The following is a 10300-nucleotide window of genomic DNA, read 5'->3' on the forward strand; positions in this document are numbered from 1 at the left end:
CTCTCCCCCTCCCCCCACCCCTGCTCATGCTCTCTCGCTCTCTCTCTTTCTCTCTCTGCCTCTCTATTAAAAAAAAAATAGAAGATGAAGATTATGGAACTGAAGTCACTAAAATATGATATAAAAATGAATAGCCAGCCTCAGGTTTAAGGAAAGACTATAAAGAAAACACCTGCAATAAAACCCCTCTCATGACTAAAATGAGGGGGGAAATGCCAGTTTTCAACCTGAGTTAGAAAAATGACAGAAACATGGATTCAAGCTTCATTTTTTTTTTACAAGTTATGAACAGAAGTAGGGTAAAACTCCAAAAGTTAAATAGTTACATATCACAATGTTAAAATAATAAAATAAATCTGAACACAGAAAAGTTTCTCAGGTCCTCTGTTTCCTTTAAAAACAAAGGCTAATGGGGTGCCTGGGTGGCTCAGTGGGTTAAAGCCTCTGCCTTCGGCCCCAGTCGTGATCCCAGGGTCCTGGGATCAAGCCCCGCATCGGGCTCTCTGCTCCGCAGGGAGCCTGCTTCCCTTCCTCTCTCTGCCAACTTGTGATCTTTGTCTGTCAAATTAAAAAAAAAAAATCTAAAAACAAAGGCTAATGGTGTAGGCAGCGTGAATGTTTGGGGACATGGAGTGTGGATGGGGAAGAGTCAAACAATGTGCCCCCCTGTCATTGTTTTCTAAGGAAGCACCTGGTAAAGGGGAGCCCTGAACAGAGTTTGAACAAAAAAGGCATGCACAGCTCTTCCTTACAAAGCTGTTGAAAATAAATTTTTAAAGAGCAAATGTACTCAAAAATATTTTCCCTGATATGCTGAGGTCAAAGTACTTATTGCATTAAGCTAATAACTTTGTAAAAGAAGTATTCTTATATTCATAAGAATAAGATTATAACATGATTCTACAGGATACTGAATCAAAAAGGGAGCAATATCTGAGCAAGTTATCCCATGAGATGTACATAGGAGTTACAGGCTAACAGTTAATAAGATCAGGAAGTAAGGGAGGAAATAACTGAATAGGGAAGATATGTTTCACAGAAATATATTGCTTGAATATGTTGAAATTATGAATAACAAGTGCATTCTGGTGGACAAACACGAATGAAACAAGATTTAGAAAGTTTACAAAGTTTATTGGAAAATATGCTCAGCATTATCACAGAAGAGATAAAGAAGGAAGCTTCATGTCAATAACACAACAGGAGCAAAGAGAGTTAGCCTGGGTGGTGAATTCTGGATCGGGGAAATCGATCATTGCAGATGAACAGTGTTTTCAGTAAAATCCACAGGACCAGTATCTTCCATAGAAATAGGGACAAGTAGCCACAGCCATAACCATAGCCACCAAGGCCATGGTTGGAACCATAACCAAGACCATAGCCAAGACCACAGTAGTTGCCATAGTAGAAACGCATTGTGTCAGGACTTGAGGATTTGGTTGAAGGTTGAAGGTGACTTTCCAGAGAATGAATATCACCACCTGCGCCTGGACTTTTATACTCCCTCAGTGTGGGTGTGGTAAACCATAATACATGAGCTTCATTCTCTTTAAAAGCCCATCTTTGGTGAAAAACTGTATGATTAAGCCAAACCTTTCTTATAAGGGGTAGCTTCAAAAATGCATGGAAGGTTTTATTTTTTCCCCTGAAAATATTTCAGTGTTCATTTTCCTTTCATCAGAATTTAAAATTACACATATTTCTACAGTTAAAATATAATTATTAAGCTCCCTTGCAACACATGGGCCATTCCTGGCATTTTTCTAAGATTTTTGTCATTGCCAGATATCTTCTTCATGTTTCCTTAAACTCAATTTCTGTCTATTTTAAGTATTATATTTTCTGTCTCTCTTCCTCTTTGACTTTTAAAAAACCAGGGTACTGAATATTAAATAACCATCAATGACTGAATTAATCCAAATTAATCCAAAAATTAAAGACAGCTTATTCAGAAAAAAAAGTAGAAAATATTTACCAGTCTTTGTTGTTTGTATTTTCTCTGTGATCACATTTCAATCTCTTTAATTTATAAAGACAAACTCTATAGGAGGATATCAAAGTCACAATATAAGTAATACTTCTTGTATTAGTTTCTTAGGACTGCTGTAAAAAATTACCACAAATTGGGTGTCTTAAAACAAGAGAAATTTATGTTTTCACAGTTCTAGAGGTTAGAGGTCCAAAACCAAGATATTGGCAGTGCCATGCTCGATAAGAAGGCTCTAAGAGAGATCATCCCTTGCCTCTGCCCAGCTTCTCATGGTGCTGTCAGTTCTCGTCTTGCTGCTACATCACTTGATCTCTGCCTAGATCATCACATGCCTTTCATCCTCGTGTGTGTGTGTGTGTGTGTGTGTGTGTGTGTGTGTGTACATCTCTGTCCTCTTATAAGGACACCACACACTGAATTCTAACCTGAATTCCTGATTCTAATCCTAATCCAGTATGACCTCATGTTAACTTCATTATGTCTATAAAAACCCTATTTCCAAATTAATTCCCATATACAGGCACCCAAGGTTAAGACTTCAAGGTTACATTTTAGCGGATGTAATTCAATCCTTCAACACTGCCTTTCCTATGAAACACGCCTCTTCCGTCAGATGGTATTCTAACAATTTAGGTAAATTGAGTTTTTAAGAAGTGCCCTTCCTGTATAGTTCTAGGTTAGTCCTAGGTTTGAAAGAAATATTTTGCATTAGATTTGGAAGACAGAAATTTAACAAAAGCTTAACTTCTCAGCCCTACCTCTTGTGAGGCAGGAAAGCCAGAGGTTGTTCAGTAAGAGGAATCCCCTTCCCCCAGGGCTCTGGTAGTCCCTTGCCCTTGGTCTAGATGTCTACCTTTAAGGGGAAGGCTCTGGATGTATTTCACAAGGATTACTCTTCTTCTTCTCCCCCAGTCAGAGGAAAGAGTGTACCTTTCTCAAATGTTCATTGGAATTACCATAGATAAAGTCCATAAAAGTGTGGTTCCCTCTGAGACTGAAGCCCCTAGGAATTTCTCACTTTTACACTAACCCACACGTAACCTCCAGCCATTTATCACAATCACAGTTTAAGTATTTACACCAGTTTATTACTTCTGTTGGTAAGCAGATCTCAGCTGTAACTCTGGATTCTCTCATCTCTCTGGATTTTTAGGGGTGGTTTGTCCTGCAAACTCAGTTCTCTGTTAGATTCTAGAAAAGTCATTGCTTTTCGGTATGGCCAGCCATTTCTTGTTGTAAGGATTAGAGTGACAAGTTCCAGGCTCTTGCTAGTCAGAGCTAAAATGGGAAGTTACAAATGTTTATTTACAGAAAATAGAGGAGTGAGTTATAGTTATTTATAGAATGGAAGACACAAGGAAAGGATTACAAGCGAAATGAAGATTCAGTCAAACGGTAAATTATATTCAATATATGGAATATGAAAGTTATTTCACTCGGCTTTGGAAAAAGTAGATAATAAAAGGGAAAGATATAAATGACCATTCGTGGTCTTAGAAAGCCTGCCTTTTGGCTGTGATCTCAAAATATGTCTGTCTGGGGTGCCCACGGTTTTCTGAGTATTTTAGGCTGGATGGAGGGCGTGGGTGGTGTGGGGTGGAGATTGAGTCACAGGAGTAAGTCTGGAGAAATGGAGATAGAGACCCCTATTTCAAAAGCAGTTGAAAAGAGCTTAAGATTTCCACAGGCTAGCTTCACTCATCGGAGAATTCTATAGAAGGTGGGATACACTGAATAAGAAGGATGTGAAAGACTCAACAAAACATCAAAGGGAGGCGGAGAAACCAGAAGGAGGCAGTGACTTCAGCTAATGGTCTGAGGCAAGATTAGGCTCTGTGTAGCCTCCATGAGCGAGGAGCAAAGCTGATATAAACGCTATTAAATGTGTTTAATGTTAAATATGTAAACAGGTTCCCATACAAGAAGGGAGTGGGCAGCGAAAGACAAATAATGATCTCATCTGTATGTAGAATCATGGACCAGAGAATAGAACGGTGGTTACTAGGAGCTTCTGGCTAGGGAAAATGGGGAGATGTTGGTTAGAGGCCATAAAGTTCCAGTTATAAGATGATTAAGTTCTGGGATCTAATGTACACCACGGATGCAGTTACAGTACTGTATACTTAGACGTCTTTAAGAGAGTAGGTCTTAAATGTTCTCACCCCACACCCCCAGCACACACGCACACTCAAGGTAATTATATGTGGTGATATAAGTGTTAATGAACCCCATTGTGGTATTGTTCCTCCATATGTAGTGTATTAAATCAGCATGTTGTTCACCTCAAACTTACACATTATTATATGTCAATTATTTCAATAAAGCTTGGAAAAATATAAATGAAATGGTAAAAAAAAAAAAAGGTTGGGTTAGGATTTGGGGTTGGAAAATTTGCTGTTTATGGAAAATCATCCATTAACTTTTGTTCAAATATATGTTCACCTTTTTTATGTGTGAAATTGATGACTACTACCAATACCTTGTGGCAATATACTCCAAATGTTTGAAGTGATTATATTTTTTGCTAGAAGTATTACCTATTAGATAAATAGCACATTTGGAGCAATGAAGTAATGATGTCTCAGGCAGTGTCACCAAGTCCTGAAGGTCATGTATCTTCAATATATCAAGTAATTGAAAACTGTGGATATCATTTTTACAAAGAAAATTATACACAACATTTTAAATACGATCTAAAAAAGGGCATCTGGTGCACCTGGGTGGCTCAGTGGGTTAAGCCTCTGCTTTCGGCTCGGGTCATGATCTTGGGGTCCTGGGATTGAGTCCCACATCGGGCTCTCTGCTTGGCAGGGAGCCTGCTTCCTCTTCTCTCTCTCTCTGCGCCTGCCTCTCTTCCTACTTGTGATCTTTGTCTGTCAAATAAATAAATAAATAAATCTTTAAAGAGGGGCATCTGGGTGGTTCCATTGGTTAAGGATCTGCCCCTTACTTTCAGCTCAGGTCACGATCTCAGTCAGGGTCCTCAAATTGAGCCCTGTTTAGGGTTCCACACGGAGTGGGGTGTCTGCTTCCCCCCTCTCCCCTTCCCCTTGACTCATGCACCCTTTCCTTTTCCCAATAAATATGATCTGAAGAGATGTATGGACAGCCAGTAGTCCAAGGCACATGAATTTAGATGATTTCATAAGCCAGGCACCTTGGATCCTAGTGCAGGGCACTCAAATTACTGAAGAATTGAGATACTGCAGTATTTCTTTTCAAATGACAAAAAGCATTAATCTTGCTATTTCTAATTTCCCTTCACTCATAGACCTAGGAAGATAGTCATTCTCCTACATCGTTACAAATGTTTAAATTATGTAATTACTTTCAGAAAGGGCTAACTAGATCAACCACTTGAAAACCAAAGTTATGGTTTTAGAAGGGAAATTTATCTCATTTTTTGAAGAAGTTAGTCCTAGAGTCGTATTCTAGTAATAACTACGTTTTTCCTCCACGGCACACTTCTTTGGACCAGACATGACCCTAACATGTCTGGAAATTTATTCCACTCACCAGGTACGAAGACTGAAACTGGAGCAACTTCCAGCTCTTTTTCTAAAGTCATCTTCTGGGAGCGCCTGGGTGGCTCAGTCATTAAGCGTCTGCCTTCAGCTCAGGTCATGATCTCAGGGTTCTGGGATCGAGCCCCACATCAGGCTCCCTGCTCAGCGGGAAGCCTGGTTCTCCCTCTCTCACTTGCCCTGCTTGTGTTCGCTCTCTCGCTGTGTCTCTCTCTCTGTCAAGTAAATAAATAAGTAAACCTTAAAAAATAAAAATAAAGTCATCATGTGAAGGCACACTAAAAGTCACCTTTAAAAAAGGATGTACCACTCTAAGCATGAATAAACAAGCAGGCTGACCAGCCATAAATACGAGACCCACTGCTTGGTCTTTCAGATCTTCTCCAAATGAGCTGAGGAACAATAGCCAAAGAAATCAAAGTAGAAAAAGTAGATTATGGTCATCACAAAGCTCAACATTAAGAAGTGCAGCAGAACTGCAGACTGATAGAAAAGATCCAAAGGCTGAGAACCCAGGTGTATGAAGGAGAACAGAGCTTCTGTTTTGGACAATAGCATTGGTTTTGCTATGACTAGATGAGACTGAAAGCTCGTCATGATTAGAAATAATTAATGTCAATCATTGCAGTGCCATGCAGAACCTGGTTCTTAATGCATCTTCTGTGGAAAACAACTTTTGCGCATTCACTGTTATTTTTAGCTGCATCATCATCATTTACGTATATAAAAATAAAAATTATATTTTGTATTTTAAAATCTTGTGTATAAACTATATATATAATATATAATTTTCATTGACTTGTTAATTCACTTATTCATCTGGAAGTCAAATTTCTGTTACAGAAACTCAGCTGAGTGCTGAGAACACAGAAATCAAGAAGGCAAGACAAATTAAAGAATTTATAGTTACTCCGTATCTCTTGAAAAACATTCTTGTTTAGTAAATACATGCCTTTCTATATGCTGTGCCCTCTACCTGGAATAACCTCCTGCCTTGTTATCTGAGGACCATCGCTGTCATAGAAAACTCAGGCCATGTGTTGCTACTTTTTAGATGGTTCACCTGCCCATCAGTCTAGCGTCTCTTTCTAATGCCCCGTGATAATCCTCATGGCTACCTCTCTCTGAGCACTTCCCTGTAGTGCACTCACCTGTCCGTTTAACTCACTTGGCTGTAAGCTCCTAAAGGATTATGTCTTATTTCTCTTTTCATGATAGGTGTTCAGTTTACATTATGTGTGTGAATTACTGAATGAATTTATTAATGAATTAATTAATCCTTTGAAGTAGACCTAAAATAAGCAACTATAATACAAATGTTAAGTTCTGTCGTAAAGGAAGTTTAGGGTTTTGTGGATGATGGCTGAAGAAATTAACTGGGTCTACTGATGTGACTAAGTCGATTATGGGTGAGGCAGACAAAAAAATCTCCCTCAGATGATGTGATGCTCAAGCTGAGACTTACCAGTTGATTCAGATATCGGCCGGCAGACAGATGGGAAGAGGCATTACCCCAGATGGCATGTTATCCATAGACAGGAAGGTCTATGAATGCTGTCACGATCAGCAAATTCTAAGTAGGAGAAATAGGATGAAACAGGTATTGGCATATGAAGGAGTAGTTGGGAATGACATTAGATACTAACCCAGGGGCTGCAGCAAAATGGAATTTACGTCCTGCTTATGATATTGCATTTTGTATATTTAGTGATGGAACCATGGCCCAAGAGTAGACCTCCAGCTGACAGAGGAAGAACAGCAAGTAAGTAGATTGGTAAGAAATATTATAAAAGCAAGAGAATGAAATTAGAAAAAAGCATAAAATAGAAGCCAAGGAAAGAAGTGGCCATCAGCACCAAATGCCACAAAACAAAGAGGACAAACATTGAGATGAGTCAAGGAGACGGAGTACTCAATAGGCTGTTGGTGACCCAAGGGAGAACAATGCTTGGGTTATAGAGGGCAGGTGAGGATGCAGTTTCTGCATCGGCGGAAACTATTAAAACCCTTGGATAAAAAAGAAGTTGAGGACAAGCTAGCCAGGGGTGATCTGGCGTTGAGACGGGCTTTTTACTATCAAAAGACTTGAGCATGTTTATAGACTAAAGGGAAGGTGTCAGTGGGAAAAAAAGAGCTGGAAATATAGTAGATGGAGAGGATAATTTATCAAGCAATGCGCTGAAGGAGATGGCATTTAAAGCAAAGTGGGAGAATGATTTTTTGGACAGGAGGGAGGATATGCTTTCCTCTGAGACTAAGATAAAAGGCTAAGACATAGGTGCAAATGTAGAGAAGTGTGTGGGAAGAGAGTTGATAGAGGTTTCCCCTGATAGATTCTCTTTTCTCCATGAAATATGAACCGAGAGTTACAGACGGAGGAGGGTGGAGGCAGAAGTGAGCATTGAACAAGAGGCTTTAGGGATAATGGTGAAGGGCAGAATAGCTTCAGGGGAGGAAAGAAAGAAGGAAGCCTGAGAAAAGGTGAAAAGACGATCGAGCAGCACTGTGGACTCAGCCAAAAAGAAGAATGCTGTGAAGGCACATGGCGTCCCTCCGTGTGGGACTGGGGTTACCTCCAGCAGCAGATGGGAGCCCGAGTTGGGAATAGAGAAGACTTGCATTAGTGCACAGGTGAAAGTTTACAAGGCAGGGGAACAGAAGGAGCAGAGAGCTTGCTGAAAGAAGAGTAATTGATGAAACAAACTGTAGGTAGAAGACCATATGACTTATCCTCCAAACTAGTACACTTGAATATGAAAGACGGCATTATTAATAATCACCTCGGGATGATAGATGTAAACCATAGCACATATAAGGCATTATGTGAAAAACATAACATTAAAAAGAGGCGATTCAGGAAAACAATTATACTGATAGTGTAGATACAATGGCATGGCCATAAGCCAGGCGTGAAGAATTAGAAAAATAAGTGATTCAGGAATACTGGCCTCACTTCTAGAAAAGGAGCACCTTGAGATATTGACAAGAGGGGATCTGGGAGTGGTTTGCTAGTAGAGCAAATGTGAGAGGGGATCAAGGAATTTTGAGGCAAGAGTGCTTAAATGGGTGTCTGTATAAACACGTAATTTGATGCATTAAGTGTAAGAAAAGGACTCAGTGCCAGGTGCCATGGTCTTCCAAGCTTTCGAGATAGAGATTGTGATGGTGGTGAATGACAAATATCAGAAAGTGTGATAAGACGCTGGATCAAGAAAAGTAAGGAGTCAGGGACATAGAAGAGAAGTCTGATGGTACCCAACAGGAGAAAAGTCCTCTCTATTATCCTCCAGGAGATGCAGGCAGAGATGCCAGCTATAACCATCTGCTAAGCACAGAGAACACAAAGGCACCCAGACGGATACAATCATTCTATCCTCTTATGCTCTTCCTTCCCTACCCTTTGATTCAGTATGGGGGGTGAAAAGGCAGCAGGTACTAAGGGACTAAAGAGGTTAGCTTTAAATACTGCTGAGAAAAAACCATCACGTTCCATCTCCTTTTCCTACCATGGGTTACTCATCTTCTTCAACTGGACTTTTGTTTTGTACACTTGCATCTTGGCTTTTTCTTATCTATAAAATGAAAATGACATTTGAAATTGCTTCATAAGGTTATATAAAGTATGAAATGAATTTATGTATTTCAAACACTTAGAGAGATTTGCATAGCACTAATGGGGGTTAACATTCATCATCATCATGATCATCACCATGCCATTAGAAGTTGAATGTGGAGCCTAAAAGCCTTTCCCTCTCACTAAACTACAATTTGGCATTGGAATTCTGCATGCTACTCACTTAGGGGATTGTATTCGAATGTGCTGTGAAAACTGAAAGTCAACGTAGAAAGGGCTAGAAGAAAGGGCAGCCACAGGAGAATACACATTAGAGGGAAAGAAGCAGAGAAGAGACTGACAAGCACTAGGGGCTCACCCAACTGGAAGGTTTCTTGTTTAAGCGGACACTAATGAAGCTTCTACATAAACGGCTCAGCACAGTGCAAGTGCTTCTGGTCAAAACTTTCACCAGAGTGACATCTGTAACAGCAAAGGTACGGTGTTGTCAACTGTATTATTGTTCCTATTAAAATATCCCTATTCTTCTTGGTAAAGTGATTATATGCTCCTAATTCCACTAACGCTGGGTTTGGTATGTGATACATCTGGTTGAGGACTATGAGCCACTATGATTGGATCACATATGAACACACCCTTTCAGAATCATCACAAGTTTTGCCAATAATCCCACTTTTCCTCTTTGCAACAAAAGTGTCCTTAAGGGAGCTGTTCCTTCTGCATAGAACCCAGAATGAGAAAGCATGAGGATCAGACCAGTAGCAATTGATCCAAACCTGTAGCATGAATGAGAAACATTCTGTTTTGGTAATCTGCTGTGAAGAAATTGCCACCTCCATGACACTGGCTAAAACAGAACTTGTTCTAAGAAGGGAAATGTTAATGTATGAGAAAAGAAACCACATGTCAGAGTTTTCAGGTTTTGGTTTTGGACAAATGGAAAAGCTCTCAACAGAGGATGGAAAAACTAACCCACATTACGTTGTGCAAAATATTTGGTTAACTTATTATTTGTGATCACTTGGAAAACAGAAAATAAATCTTTGGCTTCAGATGATGTTGTGAAACGGAATGCATTATGGTGCCTTGTTTGGTTTCTGTTTTCTTTTCAAATTAATTAACTTCTTTTTAATGTGTCAGAGGTAAATATGCTATAACTCTCTAGAAATGCCATAAGTAAGAATTACTAAGAATTAAATTTTTTAAAACTTC

The sequence above is a fragment of the Martes martes genome (assembly GCF_963455335.1).
Source record: "Martes martes genome assembly, chromosome: 16".
Taxonomy (NCBI): Eukaryota; Metazoa; Chordata; class Mammalia; order Carnivora; family Mustelidae; genus Martes; species Martes martes.